An 8608-nucleotide genomic window follows, 5' to 3' on the forward strand; every position below is an offset into this window, starting at 1 on the left:
GGGTAACAATATATGCGCTAACCACTTCTATCCAAATTATTATGAAAGTCCTATTCAAGACAATAGATGAGAAAATAATAGGCATACAAGTTGAACAGAAAAATATAAGACTGCCATTGGTGCTATATGACATGACAATCTATGGAGAAAATCCTGGCACTATATTAAAAACACTATCTCAAAACAATGAATTTAGAAATCATAATTACAAAACCTGAAATCAATGTGTGAAGAAACCAATTCCTCATTTACTGATATGGGTAGCTTGCAACGACCAGGCTGTTAATTGAAAATCAGTACGAGAAAACGTAGGATGATCACATCAGATCACAAACTGCAGGATGATGGCATTATTACATAGCTGTCAAGTTACGTCATTAAATAACTTCCAGATTGCATCATTGCATGGAGCAGCCTCAGTGACAAATGAAGATCACAGTCCATGTTTCTCTCACACTGCAGCCTCCTCACTGCCAGTTGCAAAGCATATCACCAATGCACAACATTCTTGGCTAGTAAATGTTTTACTAAAATGTTGTTAAGGTGACCTGTTGGGTTGTGAGAAAAGCTGATAAATGAGGACTAGATGATATATTTGTATATACTAAAAAAATACATATTTTGAAATTGAAATAAAAATGAAAACCATTTACAATAGCATAAAAGTGGAAGGCTTATGAATAAATGTAACAAATTCAGTGTTAGACCTAGTCTAAAAACTACAAAACCATTGCCGAGAAAAAGAAATATATGGATATATGAAGAAACATACCATGTTTCTGGATTTGCAGATTTAATATTAAGATATCAAGTCTCCAAAAATAGATTTATAGACTTATTGCACTCCCAGTCAAATTCAAAGCAGGGTATGTTTAAAGAAAATTTGAAGTTGAGTTTAAAATTTATACAAAAGTATAAAGAACCTAGAGTGGTCAAAATAATTTTGAAAGAAAATGTTGGAGGATATTTATGACCTTATCCCAAACATACTATGAAACTACAATAATCAGATGATGGCTTGAGGGATAAAAACAACAAGTCAATTACAACTCACTGTAAGCCTCATGGACAGTAGACCTAACCCACTGGGCTCTCCGGCTGCAAATGTTAATAGAAAGGACAGCTACATCATCCTCCCACAGATGAGCTGGTTGGTTCCACCTTTTAGTTAGCAGCCAGGCACATATAACCAGTGTGCCACTAGATGCAACAGGGGAAGGGAAGGTATTGGGGTAACAACCGACAAATGAATTAATGGAACAGAACGGAAAGTCCAGAATTAAGTTTATACATCTATGAGCATTTGACTTCTCATAAAGGTATCTAGATAATTCATTAGAAAAGGCTAGTCTTTTCAAGTGATGGTATTGAAAGAATTGGCTGTTCATATGTAGAGAAAATAAAAATGAGTTCTTCAAAACAGAGATAAAACTTAACTACAAATAAAAAATCCTTGACGACATTAGTTTCCTATTGCTGCTGTAACATATTACCAAAATGTTGATGGCTTAAGTCGGTACAATTTTATTACATTGCAATTCTAGAGATCGCTTTCTCTCACTGCCATCGAGTCGATTCTGACCCACATCAACTCCCGAGGGCCAGGTACTACTGCCCCTGTGGATTTCCGAGGCCATAACTCTTTACAGGAGTAGAAAAATCTATCTTTCTCCCATGGGGCGGCTGGTGGTTTCGATCCACCAACCTTGTGGTTAGCAGCCTAATGTATAAGAACTATACCACCAGGACTCCTGAGCCTGGGAATTAGAAACCATAAAATCAAAATGTTAGTAGGATTGCAGTTTTTCCCTGGAGGTTACAAGAGAGAAAATGTTTTGTTCCCATTTCCAACCTTGATAGGCTATCTAGGGAACTCTGGTCCAATAGTATTAAAGAGCTTGGCTGCTTATCAAAAGGCTGGAGGTTCAAACCTACCAGCCACTCCATAGGAGAAAGATGTGACAGACTGTCTTAAAACTGACAGCCTAGGAAACTCCAGGAGGCAGTTCTGCTCTGTCTCATTGGTGTGAAGTGAAGTGAACTCAATGGCAATAGGTAGAAAAAGAAGTTAAGAAAACCCTACAAAATCCACACAGTTTAACATTTCATATATTAATATCCAGTTCATAAATCATCTATGACCATTCATGGTTTCTGCTTCTAGAGATGCTAAGTGAACATCTTCTAACAATATATTAAATATCCTCAAATCGGAATAGTGCACTGCTTCCTGTCATCTGTACAAGAAAAGCTAAGTTTCCATAAAGAAAAAGGCAAAGCTCCCTATTTCTCTTAACTGATTGCCTTTTCTTTTTCTAAGGACAAATCTGTCTGCCTTTCTTGGTTCATAGTCCCTTCTTCTATCTCCAAACTCAGCAGGATTAGATCTCCCAATATCATTCTCTCTCCACAGTCACATTGCCTTGTGTCCTGATCCATTCTGGCCTCCCTGCCTCCCTCTTGTAAGGGGCTTTAGGTTTTCTTTAAGTTCTCCTAGAAACCCAGACAAATCTCCCCATGTCAAGATTTCTAGCTTGAAGAAAGATCAGTGCCTTTGAATTATGGCACTGGCAAAGAATGCTGAAATACCATGGACTACCAAAAGAACAAACAAACCTGTCTTGGAGGAAGTACAGCCAGAGAAGGGTGCTCCTTAGTGGCAAGGATAGCAAGACTACACCTCATGTACTTTGGACAGGTTATCCGGAGAGACCAGTCCCTGGAGAAGGACATATTGCTTGGTAAAGCAGGGGAGCAGCCAAAAAGAGGGAGGGCCCTGAGCGAGATGGTTGGACACAGCGGCTGCAACAAGGGGCTCACACATAAGGACCACTGTGAGGACGGCACAGGACTGGGCCGGGTTTTGTTCTGTTGTACAATGGGTCTCTATGAGTCGGAATCAACTCTATGGTGACAACAACAACAAGGACAACTTAATAAAGTTACCAAATCTCTTTGATCATGTGAGGTGAATATAAGACAATTATGGAGAGTTATTATTCACCCTATAAGACGAACCTAAATTTTAAGAGCTAAAAGTTTTGTGAAACATCTAGAATAAATCATAGGATAAAAGTCTAAATTACCTAAGCAAGCATTTCTTACACTGGACACATAAAGCATGAGCTGTAAAGAAATATTCTACTACACTTTATCACAAGTAAATGTTTGTCCTTCAAGATACTTCATTTAAAATATGCGAGAGTACATGACAGAGTAGAAGAACGTATTTTCCAAACAAAGATGTGCTAAAGTACTTGAATTCAGAAATATAAAGAACACTTACAACTTAATATTAAAAATACAATCAATCCTCCCCAAAAGTTATCAAGTGGAAATTTCAGCAAGCACTTCACCAAAGAATATATATTGATAGCACACAAACATATGAAAAGATACTCAACACCATCAGTTATTGAAGCAAGGCAAAGCGAAATCACAATGAAATATCTTTACACACATAAAAACATACCCCAGCTAACCTGAAAATAAGACAGAAAATACCAAGTGCTAAATAGGTTGTAGGAAAACTTGGACCACTCACACATTTCTGGTATGCAGGATCCAGTTTAGAAAATAGTCTACGGTTTCTTATAAAGTTAAATTTTAAAAAGCTCAATATGTATTTAATATTTTACCCAGCACTTCCACTCCTAGGCCTTTGGTCAGATGAAATGAAATCATACATCTATTCAAAGATGTGTAATCAAATCTTTATGTATAACAGAAAGGTACTGGAAAAGGTCCGAGTGCCCATTAACTGTTGAATGGTTAACACACATTGTGAGGTGTGTAAGTAAGGTATATGGACTACTAGCAGCAAAAAAAAAAAAAAGAGTAGAATGCATGAAGTATTTTATACACATAAATAAGGACAAGTCTCAAAAACATTTTGCTGCGGGAAAGATGCCACAGACAAAAACACGGCATACTGCATGATGCCATTTACACTGTGTCCTAGAACAGACAATGACACTGTGACAGAAAGCAGATCAGCTAACAGGTTTCCAGACATCGAGGTTCAGGGGAAAGGACTGACTGCAAAGATTCCACAGGGAATTCTTAGAGGCTTGGGAAATATTCTATATCTTAGTTTTAGTCACGGTTACAAAATGTATATTTATCAAATATATCACATTGTACTTAAAACCAGAAAAATTTACTCTAATTGAACAGCCCTCTAGTAAAACATTTCAAAAAAGATGAAAAGAAAAACATATTAAATTAGAAAATTTACAAATTATGGAAATTCAAATGTTAAATGAAGCACTCATGTTTGAAAAGTATATGTGTGCAAAATTATTTGTCAAAAATTGTTTTCCTTAATGCTGCAAATAAATGTATGGTGAAAATCAGATGAGTGTAACGAGTTGGCTTCTAATTAGAATTCAAGATATCGGAGTATACATAATTATCTAAGACTAAAAGCCCACATCATTTCAGCAAAGTATGGAATAAGCAGGAGAGAAAGGGATTACCAAAGCATGGTAAACATCTTGGTTGGTTAAGGATAGGGGAATTGATAGAATTTTAATACATGTCAGAAAATGTAAAGTTAGGCCTAGAAGGAAGGAAACAAGATGTATGACTTTTAAAATCTTGAGGGAAAAAGAAAAAGTAACAAAGAAAACAAATCTAGGTAACGATGAGAGCTGTTAGAATACATCCAAAATGCATCAAATTTCTCTCAGGGGGGAAAAAAACTAAACTGGGATAAGAATCCAAAATTCTGTATGTGCTATTTACAAGAGACACTCACGTAAAATGACACAGAAATATTCAGAATAAAGTAGGGAAAGCTCTATTGGGACAGTACTAGCAGGAGGAAAGCAGAAATGATTATATTAATTTCAGACAACACAGAATTCAATTTAAAGGACCATAAAGGAAAATATAAAAGTATGATGTATTTACTATAGCTAAAAGAAGACAGTAATTGCCTGCGTACCAGTGAAGGCTTCAGGAAAGATTTAATCCTTGAGGTGGAGTAGGTTTGTGGTGATCGATGACAAAAAAGAATTTGTCTTTCCATGTGGAGGGAATCAAATAAGGAAAGGATGATAGATTGTGAAGTGGCCCTTCTTCTTTGAAGCTCCTCCTATCAAACAACAAAACAAAACAAAAGACTCTCCTTTCCCAGTCCCAGAGTGGCTTTGCAGCTTGCTTTCCACAGAGAAGGTGTCAGAACGGTGTGGGTGTTCGTTCTAGGATGGATGGGGTCGTGTGTATCACCACCAGACAAGTTGAAGCTGGTCAATTGGAGAATGAGAACTCATTTGAAGAGAAGCCAGCGTGGCTTGGACCTTCACAGTTCAGGGTCCAGACATGTAAACAGGTCAATTAAAAATAATCAAGCCCGGCCTTGACCAAAAGAACCACTCAGCTGAGCCCTGCCCAAATCATAAACTGAATTGTGAGTTGCATAAAATGATTTGTATGCCCCTAGTTTTTGTAGTGCCAGAGCCGCTGGGCATAAAGTGGGTAGTCGTTCGAGACCACCAGCTGAGGCTTTGTGTTTCCATAGAGCTAGTCTCGGACACCCACAGGGCCCCCAGTGTTGGAGTCGACTAGATGACAGTAAATTTGGTTTGGATTTAGAAGTTTTGCAGTAGATAACTAATTCAAAAAGACATATTTAGGGGGACGTCATGTGGCAACTCTTCCTAAACGGTAGGGAAGCCCTATTCAGAGATGCATTAAAGTATCCCTCACCCGCAAATTAGTGATCTTGTCTCATTTCAAGCATAGCCACAAGGCCTATGAGGACCATCTGTACAAATGCAAGAGGACTCTCGCACCATGCTGCTCAGTCTCAGCCTGATACCCACGGAGTGCTGTGTCCTGCAGCTTCCATTGCCTTGAAAGTGATAGGAATATTTGTGGCACCAAGTACAAAGGCATCATCTGACGTTTAAGGTCATATTCTGAAGATTTATTTATATACTCAAAGTTTCACTGCAAGGCTTCAAACTGGAAATGCTGGAAATGGTGCAGACCTCAAAGGCACAAGGCCAAGTTAGGGAAAGATATGGTGCAGACAATAACCATGGAAGCTGGAGGAACAGTGTGCGACTCGCAGCTCGGCAGTGCGCGTCCTGAGCCAATTAATTTAACTTCTGTGAGCTTCGTTTTCCTATCAGCAAAGTAGAATTAAAATGTCTACCTTTCCCCCAGCGGTTGTCAGCTGTCCAGGCTAACACGATGCCTGGGACAGTGTTGCACTGTTGGAAGGGCAAACGCTGCCCAGTGAGGTCTGGCTCCACGCACTGTTTTAGTGTTGTGGTTGCATAACTTCTGGGCAGCATTTTGCACCTTTGAGAGTGGAGTGACTCCTCTGGTGGAGGTGGTCCTAGTCTGGATGCAAACATTGTACATGCAAGCATTATATATGCAAAACAACAAATGTATATATATACCTTTGAGAGCATCATAAGAATAAAATCTGACAAGACTTTGGATGTGAAGTTGAGCTGTCTGACTTGAGGATGGTTGTAAGCCTCAATTTTCCTATCTGTAAAAAGGGGTGAGTTATAATACCTATATAAACATTCTAGAACATTGTCTGGAGTGCAGTGAGCATTATTTCTTGGTTTTATTGTTCTTTCATTTATTCCTCTTTAAAAATTCACAACAGAACAAACTAGAAAAGAGCCCTGAAATCCCACCTAACAGAGTTAATGAGTGGAAGAATAGAAACATCATGAACCTAGTTCTTGAGTCCCTGGGTATTTCAAATGGTTAAGAGTTTGGCTGCTAACCTGGAGGTGGGGAAGTGGGGAGAATGACAATCTACATCCCCCAAATCAGCTATTGAAAACCCTGGTATTGCCATGACTACAGGATAGCTGGTTTGTCTTGGGGCAGATAGCAAGCATGTAGTTATTAGTACATGAAATGAAAGAAGAGGCTAAGTGAAGGTGAACAGGGAGACAGATCATTGGACACACAGGGCATATGTAAATGGGTAAGGAGTCCTGGCAGTGCAGTGGTTAAAGTGCTGGTCTGCTAGGTAGCAATCTACTTATATAAAGATCCCAGCTTTGGAAACCCCATGGGGCAGTTCGAGACTATCCTGCAGGCTACTGTGAGTTGACTCAGTGGTAATTGGCAAGCTAATGTAGTCCCCTCAGATTCAGGGCCTTGTCATCAGCTTTATACTTTAAGTCACTTTACTTATTTTCAAGTTACCAGATTTTTCTAGGTCCTGGTCTCTGAGTCATATCAACCAGATATTGCTTGAAAAATGAATTATTCATTGCGCTGAAAAACTTAACTTCACAGTTAAGGAGAATAGTTTTATTAGTTAGCAAAAAATACTCCACGGTATGAAAACCTTATTTGAAACACAAATTTAAGTTCAAATGTGTTTTGGTGAATATATAACCAGGACAAATAGTTAACATTAATATTAGCACATGTTCAAATAAGAGCAATTAGGTACACTGATGTCAACTATAAATACAGATTAGGAAAGTCAAACAATATCTTTTTAAAAAATATTTTATTGTGGACTCATATCTCTTATCACAATTCATACACTCATCCATTGTGTCAAGCACATTTGTACATATGCTGCCATCATGATTTTCAAAGCATTTTCTTTCTACTTGAGCCCTTGATATCAGCTCTGCATTTTCCCCACTCCTTCCCCCTCTTGTCCTCCCTCATGAACCCTTGATAAGTTATAGATAGTTATTTTCATATCTTACATCATCCTCTGTTGCCCCTCATCCACTTTTCTGCTGTTTTGTCCCTCTGGAAGGGGGCCTGTATGTTGATCCTTGTAATCGATTTCCCCTTTCTCCCCCCAACTTCCCCTAATCCTCCTGGTATCTCCATTCTCATTGTTGGCCATGAGGGGTTTATCTATCCTGGATTCCCTGTGTTTCAGACTCTTATCTGTAGCAGTGTGCATGTTCTGGGTATAGTCTGATTTGTAAGATAGAATTGAGGTCATGATAGTGGGGGGAAGGAAGTATTAAAGAACTGAAGGAAAGTTATTTGTTTCATCAGTGTTGTACTGCACCCTGACTGGCTCATCTCTTCCTTGTGACTCTTCTGTGAGGGGATGTCCAATTGCCTACAGATGGATTTTGGGTCTCCATGCCCCTCCCCCCATTCACATAGGGTATAATTTTGCTGTGGGTCTTAGATGCCTGACACCTGATCCCATTGACACCTCATGGTCACACAGGCTGGTGTGCTTTTTCCATGTGGGCTTTGTTGCTTCTGATCTAGATGGCTGCCTGTTTATTTTCAAGCCTCTAAGACCCCAGATACTATATCTTTTGATAGCTGGGCACTATCAGCTTTCTTCACCACTTTTGCTTATGCACCCATTTTGTCTTCAGCGATTGTGTCGGGAAGGTGAGCATCATAGAATGCCAGATTATTTGAACAAAGTGTCCTTGTGTTCAGGGAGTACTTGAGCCGAAACTCAATGTCCATCTGCAACCTTAATTCTTAACATATAGATATAAGTATATAGATCTATTCCCCTCTCATTATATATAAATATATTTACATATGTACATGCCTCGATTTAGACCTCTATAAATGTCCTTTGCCTTCTGGTTCATTCCTCTATTTCCTTTGACTTTCCTCTTGT

The 8608-nt window shown here is 38.8% G+C and overlaps 1 non-coding gene across 1 annotated transcript; it reads left to right on the plus strand.

Annotated features, from left to right (window-relative positions):
- Positions 1 to 6169: 6169 nt before the first annotated feature.
- LOC142438353 (small nucleolar RNA SNORA74) lies at positions 6170 to 6369 on the plus strand. Its single transcript, XR_012782741.1, has one exon. It is a non-coding gene; the product is annotated as a small nucleolar RNA SNORA74 (small nucleolar RNA).
- The last annotated feature ends 2239 nt before the right edge of the window (positions 6370 to 8608 follow it).

Source organism: Tenrec ecaudatus, chromosome 1, assembly GCF_050624435.1.
Source record: "Tenrec ecaudatus isolate mTenEca1 chromosome 1, mTenEca1.hap1, whole genome shotgun sequence".
NCBI lineage: Eukaryota > Metazoa > Chordata > Mammalia > Afrosoricida > Tenrecidae > Tenrec > Tenrec ecaudatus.